The sequence below is a fragment of the Hippopotamus amphibius genome, chromosome 13 (assembly GCF_030028045.1).
Source record: "Hippopotamus amphibius kiboko isolate mHipAmp2 chromosome 13, mHipAmp2.hap2, whole genome shotgun sequence".
Classification (NCBI taxonomy): Eukaryota; Metazoa; Chordata; class Mammalia; order Artiodactyla; family Hippopotamidae; genus Hippopotamus; species Hippopotamus amphibius.
This window is the reverse complement of record NC_080198.1, coordinates 42,011,359-42,024,478: the sequence shown is the minus strand read 5'-3', so window position 1 is coordinate 42,024,478 and position 13,120 is coordinate 42,011,359. Positions and strand designations below refer to the sequence as shown.

At 48.6% G+C, this 13,120-nt stretch overlaps 1 long non-coding RNA gene across 1 annotated transcript; it reads left to right on the top strand.

Moving 5' to 3' along the window:
• Positions 1 to 2,860: 2,860 nt before the first annotated feature.
• Positions 2,861 to 12,783, top strand: LOC130834356 (uncharacterized). The gene is made up of 3 exons (XR_009048673.1): positions 2,861 to 5,749; positions 10,849 to 11,050; positions 11,971 to 12,783. It is a non-coding gene; the product is annotated as an uncharacterized LOC130834356 (long non-coding RNA).
• Positions 12,784 to 13,120: the final 337 nt, after the last annotated feature.

Below are 13,120 nucleotides of genomic sequence, written 5' to 3'. Positions count from 1 at the left end.
GGGTCACAGGCAGAACTGTTTTGTGTCAGCGGCAAGCCTTTGTGGCTGCAGCAACATCTCCCTATCCTAATTATCCACCTCGTCATTATCTACCCTCAAAGGCTGGAATGAAAGCCTGGGGCTCCCTGGGACTGATACCCCTGTGCGGCTCAGCCTGCTTGTATTCCAACAACAGAGAGAGGGGGGTTTTTTGCTGCAAAAGGCAGCTGACATTTAACTTGCCCCCCGAAGTGCCAGGTGGTGGGCCAGGCCCCTTACGTTTGTATTATCTATGGAATCATCCCAACCACCTGGGCAGTGGCTTCCTCTCCAGGCTATAGTGAAGGGAGTAAAGGTCAAAGGGGGAAGTTGAAAACACCTGCTAAGTTTCAAACCCAGTCTGTCTAGGTGCATCAGCAGGATTTGCTGAAGGCTTCTGCTTTGCGTGGCTGCTTTTCTGTCTCGGGCATCTGCCATCCCAGTCCCTCCTGGCCACTCCTGGTCTCTGGGGGGAACAGGCTTGTTCCAGACGGGGTGATGTGTTAGAGCTGATGGATTGCTCTGAGAGGCATTGGTAGAGTTCAGGGTGTGGCCAATGGGGCATGTGTCCACCATAGCTTGTGTCTTTGCTCAGGTCAAGGTGGTGGTCGGCAGCGCCCCCACGCTGTTGTAGGCAAGTACCACCTGCTCGTGAAAAGTGAAAACAAACACATCTTTAAACTTGAAGAAAGCATGTGTACCCATGTTTCTTTTCAACCCATGGTGTGAGGGTAACGTGAAATTCAGGTCAGCTGGGGGAATGTGTCAGGTGAGACTCATGGGAGGAAACAAGAAGCAGCGCCTACTGTATGCCTCCAGTGGTCCATGAGCTTTGCTTGCTGTCCAGGTGCTTGCAAACTAGGTGAAGAGACCGGACCCAGGGGCAGATCATGGGTGGCTTTGGAGCAGCCTCCTTGTGGCTGAGCTCCTCGGGCGTTTCACTTCTCCCCTGCATGACCCCCGCCAGCTGGCTTTTGTCCCCACCACTGTATGGAGGCTGCCCTTGGAAGGGGGTCACCCCAGCTTCTTACTTGCCTCCTTTGGGCGCAGGGCCTGAATCCTGACTGGTGCTTCCTTCCTCCTGAAAACTCTGCTCTTTTGGGTCTCCTCTCTTCCCTCCACTTTTTCATTGGCCCAACCTCTTTCTTCCTGTGGCTCCACCAGAGCCTTTGTGCAAACGGCACTGGAGGGCATTGCTCCCCCACCAGCACCCGCCTCTGTCCCGTGACTGCTGGGCACGCGCTGGTGAGCATGAACCTCACACGCGCTCATTCGATACCAGACCTTCTCCACACCCACTCTCCTTCTGCAGCGGCCTTGGAGTTTAAAACTCAGGTGTACAAGCTAGAAACCAGGGAGCTGGGTTTTTACTCGTATTTATTTATTATTTATTTATTTATTTTTAATTTTGTGTTTGGAAATGATTTCAAGCTGCAGAAAAGTAGGCAAAAATTGTGTAAAGAACATCCATATGCCTTTTATCCAGATCCACCTATTGTGAACATTTTGCCCTATTTTCTTTATCATTTTCCCCATCATTTTCTCTCGCTTCCTCTCTCTCCACACACACACACACACACACACACACACACACACACACACACACACTCCCTTCATTTCTGAACCATGTGAGAGTAAGTTACATATGTTATTGCTCTTACCCATAAATATTTCAATGTGTACTTCCTAAGAATAGGAATATTCTCTTACTACACTGCTGTTATCAACTTCAGTAATTCAGTGTTGACATAACATCATGTCTAATCTACTTATTGGAATTCCAGCTTAGTCAGTTGATCCAATCATGTTCTTTATAACATTTTTTTCCCTCCAGTACAGGATCCAGTCCAGGGTCACACACTGTGTTCAGTTGTCCTGTCTCTTTACCTCCTTTAATCTGGAACCATTCCTCAGCCTTAGCCTTTTTTGACGTGGACATTTTTGAGGAATAGACCCCCAGCCTCCCTTTTTTTCCCATTAGAACATTCCTCATTTTGGGTTTGTCTGATGATTCATGATCTGTATTTTTTATTTTTAATTAATTAATTTGTTTGTTTAATTTATTTTTGGCCGCACTGCACGGCTTACGGGATCTTAGTTCCCTGACCAGGGATCGAACCCATGCCCCCTGCAGTGAAAGCACAGAGTCCTAACCACTGGACCTCCGGGGAATTCCCTAATGATTCATGATCTTTAAATGTGGGTGATGCCTCCCTGGCTGGACTATTACATAAGTGATGCTGTGTCCTCAGGACATCACCTCTGGAGGCACACGATGTCTCTCTGCCCCTCATTGGGGATGTTAAATTTGATCATTTGGTCAAAGTATTGTGCAATTTCCCTGCTATATAATTACTGTTATTTCCTTTGTTACTAATAAGTAGTCCGTGTGGTGACACTCTAAAGCCATGCAAATATCCTTGTCCTCATGAAAATGCTGCCTACCTAGATTTACTATCCACTGACAGCTCTTGCCTGAACCAGCCTTCTCTGTGATGGTTGTACAGTGATTTTCCAACTCCAGCTCTCCCTCGACACTTACCTGCTGGGCCCTGGTATTCTCCTGTAAGCAAAGCCCTCCCTTCACCCCAATCTGTCTATCATCGGTCTGTCTGTCTAATCTATCAATCATCTATCCATCTATGAAACAGTCTATTTGCATGGACTCAGGGATCTCATTTGCTCCCATTGGTTTACAATCATTCCTGTTCTTAATTACTGTCTGTGCTCAGACTGCCCCACATTTGCCCAGTGGAAGTCCCGCGCAGGGGGTCAGTCCCTGGTCAGGAAGCGAGCATCCTTTTTTTTTTTATTTTATTTATTTATTTTTTATTTTTTATTTTTTTTGGGGTACACCAGGTTCAATCATCTGTTTTTATACACATATCCCTGTATTCCCTCCCTTCCTTGACTCTCCCCCCTCGAGTCCCCCCCACCCTCCCTGCCAGGAAGCGAGCATCTTTTTGATGCCTGTCTTAACTCTTACCTCCCATGCCTTAACCCCCAACACTTACTGTTCCAAACCCCTTGGGTAGACTTTGCAGGACCTCCCCCTAAGCCCCAAGCCAGGCAGCTTCCTCCTGTGACAGGTCTGCCTGTGTCCAGGCAGGACGATAACTCCACGTGCATGTGTGCTCTTGCATCAGAGAATGCAGTTTTCATGGCCAATGAGGCAGAGTGAAATGAGGGCATCCTCCATGGCACGGGCTGAACCAGCCCACCTTTTTCGTTAGGTAGTAGCCAGTAAAGGTTGTGGAGAAAGGTTTGTGAGCTTCAGACCAATCCCCAAACCCGTATGTGGGATGCTTGCCCAGAGAGCGCTGACCTCCCCCAGAACATGCAGAGAGGTGGCAGAATTAGAGCTGGGCCTAGGGCCTTTCCCATCCGCCTCTACTCTCTGCCACCCCCCACTTCCCAGTGTGGGGGGGGGCGGGGAGTGGCATTTGGGGGTGGGGAGCAGTCACCAGAGGAAGGAAACAGTGGGAATGAGGACCACAGGAGTGTGAGGAAGAAAGTATCTCCTAAATCCTAGGTAATTGCCCCTCTGAGAAAATCAAGGGGTGACTTTAACAACCTCAAAGAATTATGACCAGAGAACTCTCCCAGACGCTTTCTGAAGAATGAAGATTATGAGCTATTCCTTTTATTTTGGTAGTTTCCCTCTCAGATTACAAAAATAACACATGTACTTCAACCCTGTAAATATACTAGAACCATTGAATCATCCAGCTTAAAGGGTGGATTTTATGGGATGTAAACTATATCTCAATAAAGTGGTTTAAAATAAATATATCAATAGAATTTAAAAAGTAACACGTTTATCACAAAAGACCTTAGAAGATACAGAGACATGGAAAGAAATGAAATCAGAATCTCGTCTCTCAGTGATAAATACTTAAGGTTCAGTGTGTTTCATTCTTTTACTAATTCTTGCTTACGGATTTGAGATAAATGTTATACATGCACAAATTTGTAGTCTATTTTGTTTATTTAACTTGATCACAAAGGAATTTTCTCCATGGTATTAAAAACTCTGCTGGTACTTCTTTTTAATGGCTGTGTAATATTCTTCCCCATGGACCTGTGGGTTTACTTAACGGCTGCCTTGGGGATGGGTCTTTAAGTGCCTTCTGGCTTTCCATGCTGTGGGAGACTTCTTTGTGAGCCTATGGGCAGAGTTCCTTGCGGGGAGATCGGTGGTCCCACAGGGTGGTCATGAAGTGCAAATTAGGGGGTATGTGGGAACTTCCCAGATGTCCAGTGGTTAGGGCTCAACGCTTTCCCTGATGCGGGCACGGGTTCATTCCCTGGTGGGGGAGCTAAGATCCCGCAAGTCGCACAGCCTGGTCAAAAAAAAAAAAAAATTAGGGGGTATGTGTTAAGTTTCTGACATGGAACAAACACTTGTTAACGGCCTCTTTTTTGTTTTTTGGCTACATTGGGTCTTCATTGCATCTTGCAGACTTCCGGGCCTTCTCTCTAGTTGTGGTGTTTGGATTTTCTCTCTCTAGTTGTGGTGCCCGGGCTCCAGGGCACGTGGGCTCTGTAGTTTGCAGCACGCAGGCTCTCTCATTGAGGTGCAGGAGCTCAGTAGTCGTGGCATGGGCTTAGTTACCCTGAGGCATGTGGGATCTTAGTTCCCCAGCCAGGGATTGAACCCATGTCCCCTGCATTGGAAGGAAGATTCTTTACCATTGGACCACCAGGGAAGTCCAATGGCCTCTTTCTTCATTTCCTAAAACAACCGCTGCATTTGTCTGCCGAGCCAGAGCCTCTTCGAGACCACAAAGCTGAAGGACCCCAATCTGGGTTCCAGGACCCTGTATGCTCTGGTAGATGTGGAAAGCCTGGCCATGGCCTCCATCTCCCCTGCTTGGATGTGCCTTTTGGTGCTCTGCCCTTTCTCTCCTAAAGCCTGTGCTCTAGGGAAAGTGGGGGTGGAGGGGGATTGATTCACAGAGAAATCCATTCCTCTTGCCCATCAAGTACGCAGAAGGATGGACACGACCCTGGCCCACACTCTGGGAGAGGGGCTTCCGCAGGGAGGAGGAGGGCATTACTGGGGACCCTCTTCGAGGCTGCCTACTACACCAGGGAAGAGGAATTTGCTTTGTTTCACAGGAAATATAACACCACCCATTAGGATTTTTGAAAGTGTGAACATTCTTGGAGCCCAGCATCACTCTCCTCCCTCCCTGCTGCCCACTTTGCTCTGTGGATGCTTGGGTCCAAGAGGCACTGACAGGCTGGGGCCACTAGTTGGGACAGGAGGAAAACATAAACATGTCATCTGTAGAACAACCCTAAAGATAGGGGTTCTAATGATTGCCATTTTACAGAGGAAACTGAGGCACAGAGAGGTGAGCATATGCCCCAGGTCAGCTGGCTGGTACACTCCTTGGCCCTTTGTCCTGGTCCAACTGCACTCTCCCCATGTTCTGAGATGCTCTGTGGGGCCACGCTGGGGGCTGGGCTAGGCTGCCAACACCTTGTTCTGCTGGGGGTGGGCACTGACTATCCCCCCTCAGGAGACCAAGCGTCAAAGGGAGAGGTACCAAGGGTGAGACTGATCACCCTGCCTGGTGTCGTCTCAGAGCTGAGAGCATTGGGCATCCCAGCATGCGGTGTGACTGCCTACGATTCAGCCCGTGACACCGAAAAGAGCCTCATGGTGGACACCTACCTGAATGAGACGGGCGAGCCTACTCTAGCATGACCGAGACTCCATCTGGTAGGTCTCTGCCCTTCAGAATTTATTCTTGTTGGTTTTGTGTCTTTCTTTTTTCCTTTCTCTCTCTCTCCTCTCTCTCTCCTTCCTCCCTCCCTCCCTTCCTTCCTTCCTCCCTCTCGCTCTCTCTTTCTTTTTTCAGTCTTTCTTTAAGTAGGGCTTTTAGGCCTGGGGAGAGGCAAGCAGGCCTTTCACCTCTTTTAAAAAATGTCCTCATTGAGGTTTTTGTATTATCTGAACCGCTGATTCAACTTGCTTGAACGTCCATGCTCCCCAGTGCTCCCCCAATGAAACAGCAGCTCCTCAGCCTGGCCTTCCAGACCCTGCAGAGTCAGCCTCCGGTCCCTTTCCGGACTCTATCCCCCAACTGTGCTGCTCCCCCTTCCCTTACATGGCTTCCCCCCTCCAGACCTCTATCTCTGCTTTCCCCGCCTGCTACTTTCTCTTCTGAGGTCTCTGCTATCCATGTACCCCCTGCCCCCCACCCCCAGGTGTGTTAAGTTTTGTTTCTGTTTGCTGTTGCTGTTTGTTTAGTAACTTTCCGGACAGAGTTCTGCGAAGTCAGTACATGGTCACCGAAGTCTCTGCTCAGTGTGCTTAGTGGTCAGCTCTGAGTGGACAGGAATTTCCATAAATGTCGTGGACCAATAAGTTTCCTAGCTTTTGCCATGGAGTCCTGTGTAAAGTTGGGGTACACATTTCATGCTCTGGCAGGCAGTTTTCAATTCTGTCTTAGCCTTCACTTCCTGCCTGTGTAGGGACTCAGGGTCAGTCAGAAGTGACAGCTTATGGCATTCTAGGTCTTTCCTGGGCATGTGCACAGCCCTACACATGCACGTCTTTCTAGATTCCCAGGAATCTGTCTGAGGTTTTCAAAGCCCCTATGGATGTTATTCAGCTTTTCCCTTTTTTTTTTCTTTTTGGTGGGCTTTTCCCCCTCAACTGTTATTGTTGCCTTAGGCAACTGCAATGTTAAACAACTGCCCCCCCCCCTTTTTTTTGACAAACACCACTGGGTAAAGGCAAATTATAAGGCGTGAGCTCTGAGTCAGGTCAAGTAAAGATAAGCCTCATGGGTGGGGGTTTACAGAGGACTGCCAGAATGACAGTTCTCTGATGGTGGAGTTTTGGAGAGATCCAACCCCCTTCTACCTTCAGAGGTGATTAGGTTGCTGGTTTTGACTGTGACTGTGGTGCTGTTGGATTTCAAGGCTACTGTGGAGTTGGGGAAAAGGGATGGGAATCGCTCAGCAAGTTAAAAATACCATAAAACACTATTCTTACAGAGAATAAATGCTCCTCAGATAGTTGCAAGCCTTTGGTTAATTTCAAGGGTTCTGAAAAAGTTGATTGCGATCATTTTTGGGGGGTTCTCGTTGCTTTTATGGAGGAATTAATTTTCAGAGGTCTTTATTTTGCCATGCCTACTGACGTCAGAGTGTGCTGTTTTTCAGTAATGGTGATTTGAACACCTCTCTGTGAATTCATAGCCCTTGGGCCCCTGGAATGTCCTTGGAGTCCAGGCTGGTGGGTAGGCTGCTACTGCCTCCAGGGTGGGTTGGGACATCGGCCCATGGAGGGGCACTCTAAGGAAGCTGCTTTTGTGTCTCACTCAGGCTCCCCTGAGAAGAGGGAGGTCATGGACCATGCCTTCTCCCTCTTCAGTTATGAGAGTGAGTACAAACTACCCCAAAAGGAGGACCTCCTTCAGATGTATGTCCAGGCAGATCCTGTGCTGCTGGGAAACCCTATCAAGTTCACCATCACTCTCAAAAGAAAGACAGACAGCTACCCCAAAGACTGTCACATCTCGGGCTCCCTTGAACTGCAGACATACACAGGCAAAAACACCACTAGCCTGGACATCCTCCATAAGACCACGCAGTGGCAAGGTCAAGGTACTGGAACCAGGGTCAAGAAAAGGGATCAGAGTCCCCACTATCTGATATGTCCCTCTTATCTGTAGACTATTTCCATACACTAACAAGCTTGTGTGAGTAAACGCAAACAAACATTTATTAAGTACTTACCTCTTGGTATTTACAAGGAATCTAGGCACAGAGAAGATGAGGGCCGAAGAGACTACTAGGCCAGGAGCCTGGGGTCTATCACAGAGTCAGAAATTAGGGGTGCTGAAAGTGTCATTAGAAGTCTTCTTTTATGGTGGCAAAGATTTTATCTCAAGTGCCTACCCTCATCAATAGGTTGTTGGGTACCCAGGGCAGTTGAGAATGGGCAGATAGTCCTAACAACAGCTATGATGTCTCCATGGACTCAGGATGGGAGCCTGGAGAATGCAGCCAATTATTATTCCACCTTGATCCCAACTTCTTGTTTTCCAAAGAGAGGAAGAGACTTACCCAAAGTAATCCAGTTCCATCCATCCAGACTTCATCTAATTCTGTGCTTGATGATAACTCATTTGGGGGGGGGGGGGGGCAGGCAGCTATAATAAATGACCACACCCCTCCTCTCTAGCTCTTTGGCAGCATCTGAAGAGACGGTCCTTGGACTCCAATACCTGCATGGGAAGCCTATGTTTGATGATGAATCAATCATCAAAGGTTTCATAACTGCAGAAATTCTAGAATCCAAGGAAACAACCGCCTCTTGGAAGTTTGCATCTTTCTAGTACCCTGAGCTCCCTGTAGAGGTGAGCCACCTGCAGGCGGAAAGGGCTCCTGGCCAGAGTTCGGCCTTGGCTGGGGGTAGGGCCCTAAGACTCCTGGAGGGGCCCCTGGTTGGCTTATTCTTTAGGTCAATTGTTTTCCTAAGAAAAATGACACCTTGCTTTTCCAAATAATTATTTCTGGAGAAGGGTTGGATCACGCAATTTTTTTTTAAAGCTTTTGGTGAACTGAATTTTTTAATGTTGTAATTTTTGGAATCAGTAATTACTTGCACATAGTACAAAATTCTAAAGATGCTAAAGTTACAGGTGCCCACCCTCCTGGAAGGCAGTTTGGGGTCTTTCATTACTTAAGTGTCAAGAGTTTCTCTTGGGGAATCTCACTCCCCACCCTCACCCAAGTGATGGAGCAGCATTTTTCTTCCACCCCCGTGAGAGGAGTTGGAGAAAACACACATCTCTCCAGGCAGTCATGTTTCCAGGGATGTTTGAGGTGCCTTGTAAACAGGTATTCTAGCTTTGCCTGGCTGGCCTGCCTTTTAGGCCTCTGAATTGGCTCTGACTGTATTTCAGGAATTAAGAGGTTTTAGCTAATAAATCTGCATGGCCAAAGGCATGGAGAAACCACAGGGTGTGGGTGGGAAGCGGGAACTGTATTGGAAGAGCTAGATATTTGGATGAATGTTACAAATGATGTCAAGCCTAAAACATGAAAAACAGGATGTAAGCCCAGGAGATCCCTGGGTGGAGGAGGGGCACCAGGCCTGAGGTGGGGGTCGGAGGAAGAGGGCTCAGCCAAGGCCAGGGGCGGGAAGCGGGTACACCAGGGTCAGGAGTTCTGGCCAGATTAGAGGTGGGGTGCTTCGAGGGAAGAACAGAGCTTAGCTTCCGTGCTGCTTCTTTCTCTGGGCTGCTCTGTGAGGCAACTGGACTGGGAGGCCCCTGGGGGGCTTGTCTGTGAGGAGGTGTGTTATCCAAGGGTGTGGAAGGAAGCCCTGGTGTGGTGGGCGGGAACCTATGTATTAACCCTGGAGCTCGGGAAGGGCCTCTGTGGGAATCCTCCCTCACAAATGTCCCTCGTTTCAAGGGCCTTTCTGGGGAAGCCTCCTTGCACCCATCTGCCTTGCTAGACGGGGCATCTCAGAACCACAGGCTTCAGTTGGGGCCGGATTGTGCAGGAAGGTCCTTAGTTTGGTGAAGAGGCATCCTGATTAGAGCTGCAAAGAGGCCAGGATACAGGTCAGGCAAGCACTCTGGCTGGCATGGGATGACATGTCTTGAGTTCCTTAAAAGAGAGTCTGACAAAGCTCAGGATGTCAGGTTATTTATACATATATATGATTACCGACAACACCAGAAGCTAAAGGAAGGCATGGAACAGATTCTCCCCTACCAGCCTTCAGATACACACACACACACCTTTTCCTGGCTTGATAGAACTCATCATTGTGGTTCTATTTCTCTGCTTTAACTTACCATGAAAACATGTACTGTACCTGGCTCACACATCTTTCCTTTAAGGGTTTCATGTCACCCCAAGAATATATATTTCCTATGCTTTTTCTAAAACTTTTGGCTTTATTTATACTATTAGGCATGTGGAATTTAATTTTGGGGGGTGTGGAGTGATGTAGAGCTCCAACTTTCTCAAATAATCTATCATTTCCCAGTGTTTTGAAATGCTGCTTTCATACATCTGGGTCTCTGGACTCTGATTTGCTTTTTTATCTTCTCCTAATGCAATGTCATACCATCTAAAGTATTATAGTTCTATAGTACATATTGATATGTAGTAGGCAAATGCTCCCTCCACTATTTTTCTTGTCCAAAGAACTTTTAAAAACTGTTGGGATTGAGACTGGTACTGCATTGAATGTACCACGTTATCTGGGAGAGAATCATGCCAAGGGACTACACTGAGGCTTCCGGTTTAGGCATGTGGGGTATCATTCCATTTATTCAGGTCTTTGTTACATTTAGAAAAGTTTTATTGTTCATTCATCATTTGCACATACCTATTTGGATGACTTCTCAGATGTACTTATAGCTTTTGTGAATGAGATATTTTTCATTATATTTTTTACTTGCTTGCTGGACTATATGGAGACTATTGATTTTGATATACTGATAGATCTAGCAAAGGACTTGACCAAACTAATGGTTTGTTTCCGAACGAAGGTTTCTGATGATCTGTTTCTTGCAGGGTGTCTGAATATTCCAAAGAAAAACCAGTAGATTATGACTTCCTTAGACCTTAAGATACAGACAAATTAACTGGGAGAATGGTGTTAAAATGTGTATTCTGATTCAGCAGGTGGGGGTGGAGGCTCAGAGTGTGTGTTTCGAACAGGCTCCCAGGTGCTGCTAGTGTTGTCAGCGGTGTGGCCCCCAGACCACATTCTAGTAGTGAGAGGCTGGATGATTCCTTTTCGGTGATTCATCGTAAAACAGATGTTCCTCTTGGATTTCATAGGAGACAACTGTTGCTAACACCCATGGAGCAAGAACATCTGCAAACCCAGGCAGGGTTCCTAGGAGGGTTTGTGACATATCAGAGCCAGAAGAGGCCCTGGACGCCAGCTGGTTCAACCACCTTGCTTTATATCTGAGACAACGGAGGCCCAGAGAGGCGGCAGCAGAGTCATCTAAAGCATCAGAGCTGTGTCCCAGATCTGGTGAGTGCCATCCCGGGGCCAGTTTACTCTAACTAGCCAGGGGACGGGCCTTCAGCAAGCCTCAGAAACTGAGCCTCCGTTTCCTCATCTATAAAATGGGGATAATAATACCTATTCAATGCATGGGATGGCTGTGAAAGTCAAAGGGGCCAAACAGCAAGAGGAAAATGGACAGAGAATGGCCTAAGTGCCCAAGAGGACCCAGGCCTGTCTGGCTCCAGAGGCTATGCTTGTTTCTGGCCTTTTGTCTTCCCCTAGGGTGATGGTGAGTGAAGAGGAAGTCTATAAGCCCAGGGGACAAGACTCAAACTGGCTGGACCAGTTGGCAGTAACCATGGGGGCAGTGGGGTGTTGTGGACAAACAGGAACAGGGAGGCCCATGGTAAACAGGAGCGGGGGCTACCACTCACCCTGGCTAACTGAAGCTGCGTAGGAACTTGGGCCCTGCACGTCCGGATCTTCTGACCTTTCAGAATAAGCTAGAGGAGCATGTGTGTCCTTCTACAGTGTAAAGTTCCTGGGTCTTAAAAGGCGGCAACTAATTCAAGCTGTAAAAATCACTGTATGGATCAGGCATAACAAGCCAGAGGTTGAACTTGTCCTCAGCTTGTCAGTTTATAAACAGTGCTGCCAATAGCTGAGATGCTACTGGCACCCTTGCCCCACCCTGGTGGCATGTTCCAACCCCGACAGGCTGCGTCTGACTCTCCAGCCTGGGTCTAATCATCAGTATTCATCAAAAGCTGCCTAGGTGCTTCTCACAGCACCCAGCGTGGGCACATTGCTGTGCCCAGGAATGGCCAGGACCCTTCAAAGAGGCTAAGCTGTGGTTGGGACTCCTAGTTTCTCACACAACTCACCTCTCCTCTCCCACAGCACCCTAAACGGACTGCATGTCTGTGTGTCTTTGAATTTTCCAGGACAGTGAAGCCAGGTGAGACCATCAGATTCCAAATTAAAGGCGTCCCAATGAAAGCTGAACTCGAGAAATTTATCAAGTTCAATTCCAATCAGGTGAAAGAGGTTCATGCTGAGAAGACTGTTCTCATCACCAACTAGCCTTCGCCTGATGCCCCAGAAAGAGGCAGCAGCTCTGATCGGCTCTGAGCCTTGGCTGAGTGTTTCAGCATTTCCTGCTTTGGGATTAGCTTTCAGATAATTACATTTTATTACTCATTAGATTTCAGATGATTAGATTGGATTACTCATATGAGGACAGATTCAAGAGCCAGCTGGGTGAAACACAGCGTTCAAAGGCCAACACAAACCACAGGCAGCAGGACCCACTAGGCCAGGTCACGTGGACTCACAGGGTTGCCTTGTTGACAGCCAGAAACGCCCAGCCTGGGCCACAGAACCCCACACCCCTGCCTTGAGTCATGGCCTCAAAGAGCAGGGCCACCGCTGTCTGTAGTCAGAACCAAAGGTGTCCACAGCTGCAGAGTCCCTCCCTGGAGCCATAGGCTATCAGAAGCTCAGAGCTGCTGCCCACTCGCCCCATGAGAAGGGACCACCTCTTCAGCCTCAGGGCGCATCAGCCCTGGAAGCACCAGCCAAGCGGAGTCTTCTGCCAGCACTGGGCTGGGCCTGTTGGAAGTACAGTCTCTCCTCGCTATTGTCTGCCTGAAATCCAAGGACTCCCTGCCCCACTGCCCCACACCCATCCCTCCTCCCTCCCTGAGGGGGGCCTACCTGAAGACCAGTGGGTGGATGGGCCCTTTCCCTCAGACCTCTGTACACACCGAGCCTGGGCCTGGGCCTGGGCCTGGGCCTGGGCCTGCCCACCAAACCAGAAGCAGGACTGAGGGCCAGGTGCTGTCTGTTCACCTTTGACTTTTGACAACTTCAGGCAACTTGAAACTGTGGCACCCTAAACCCAACTTCATGGCCCCTCCTCCACTTCCCCACAGCTGGTGAGTCTTCGAGGCACCTGCAGAGTAGCAGGCATTCCCCGTTTTCCATGTGGAAGAAGCCCCAGCTCCTTGGTGGTGGCAGATGACCCCGTGGCCCCTCCTGCGTGATGACGGGTGGTGTTGGTAAGTTAAAATCAAGAACCTTCAAGGGGGCCAA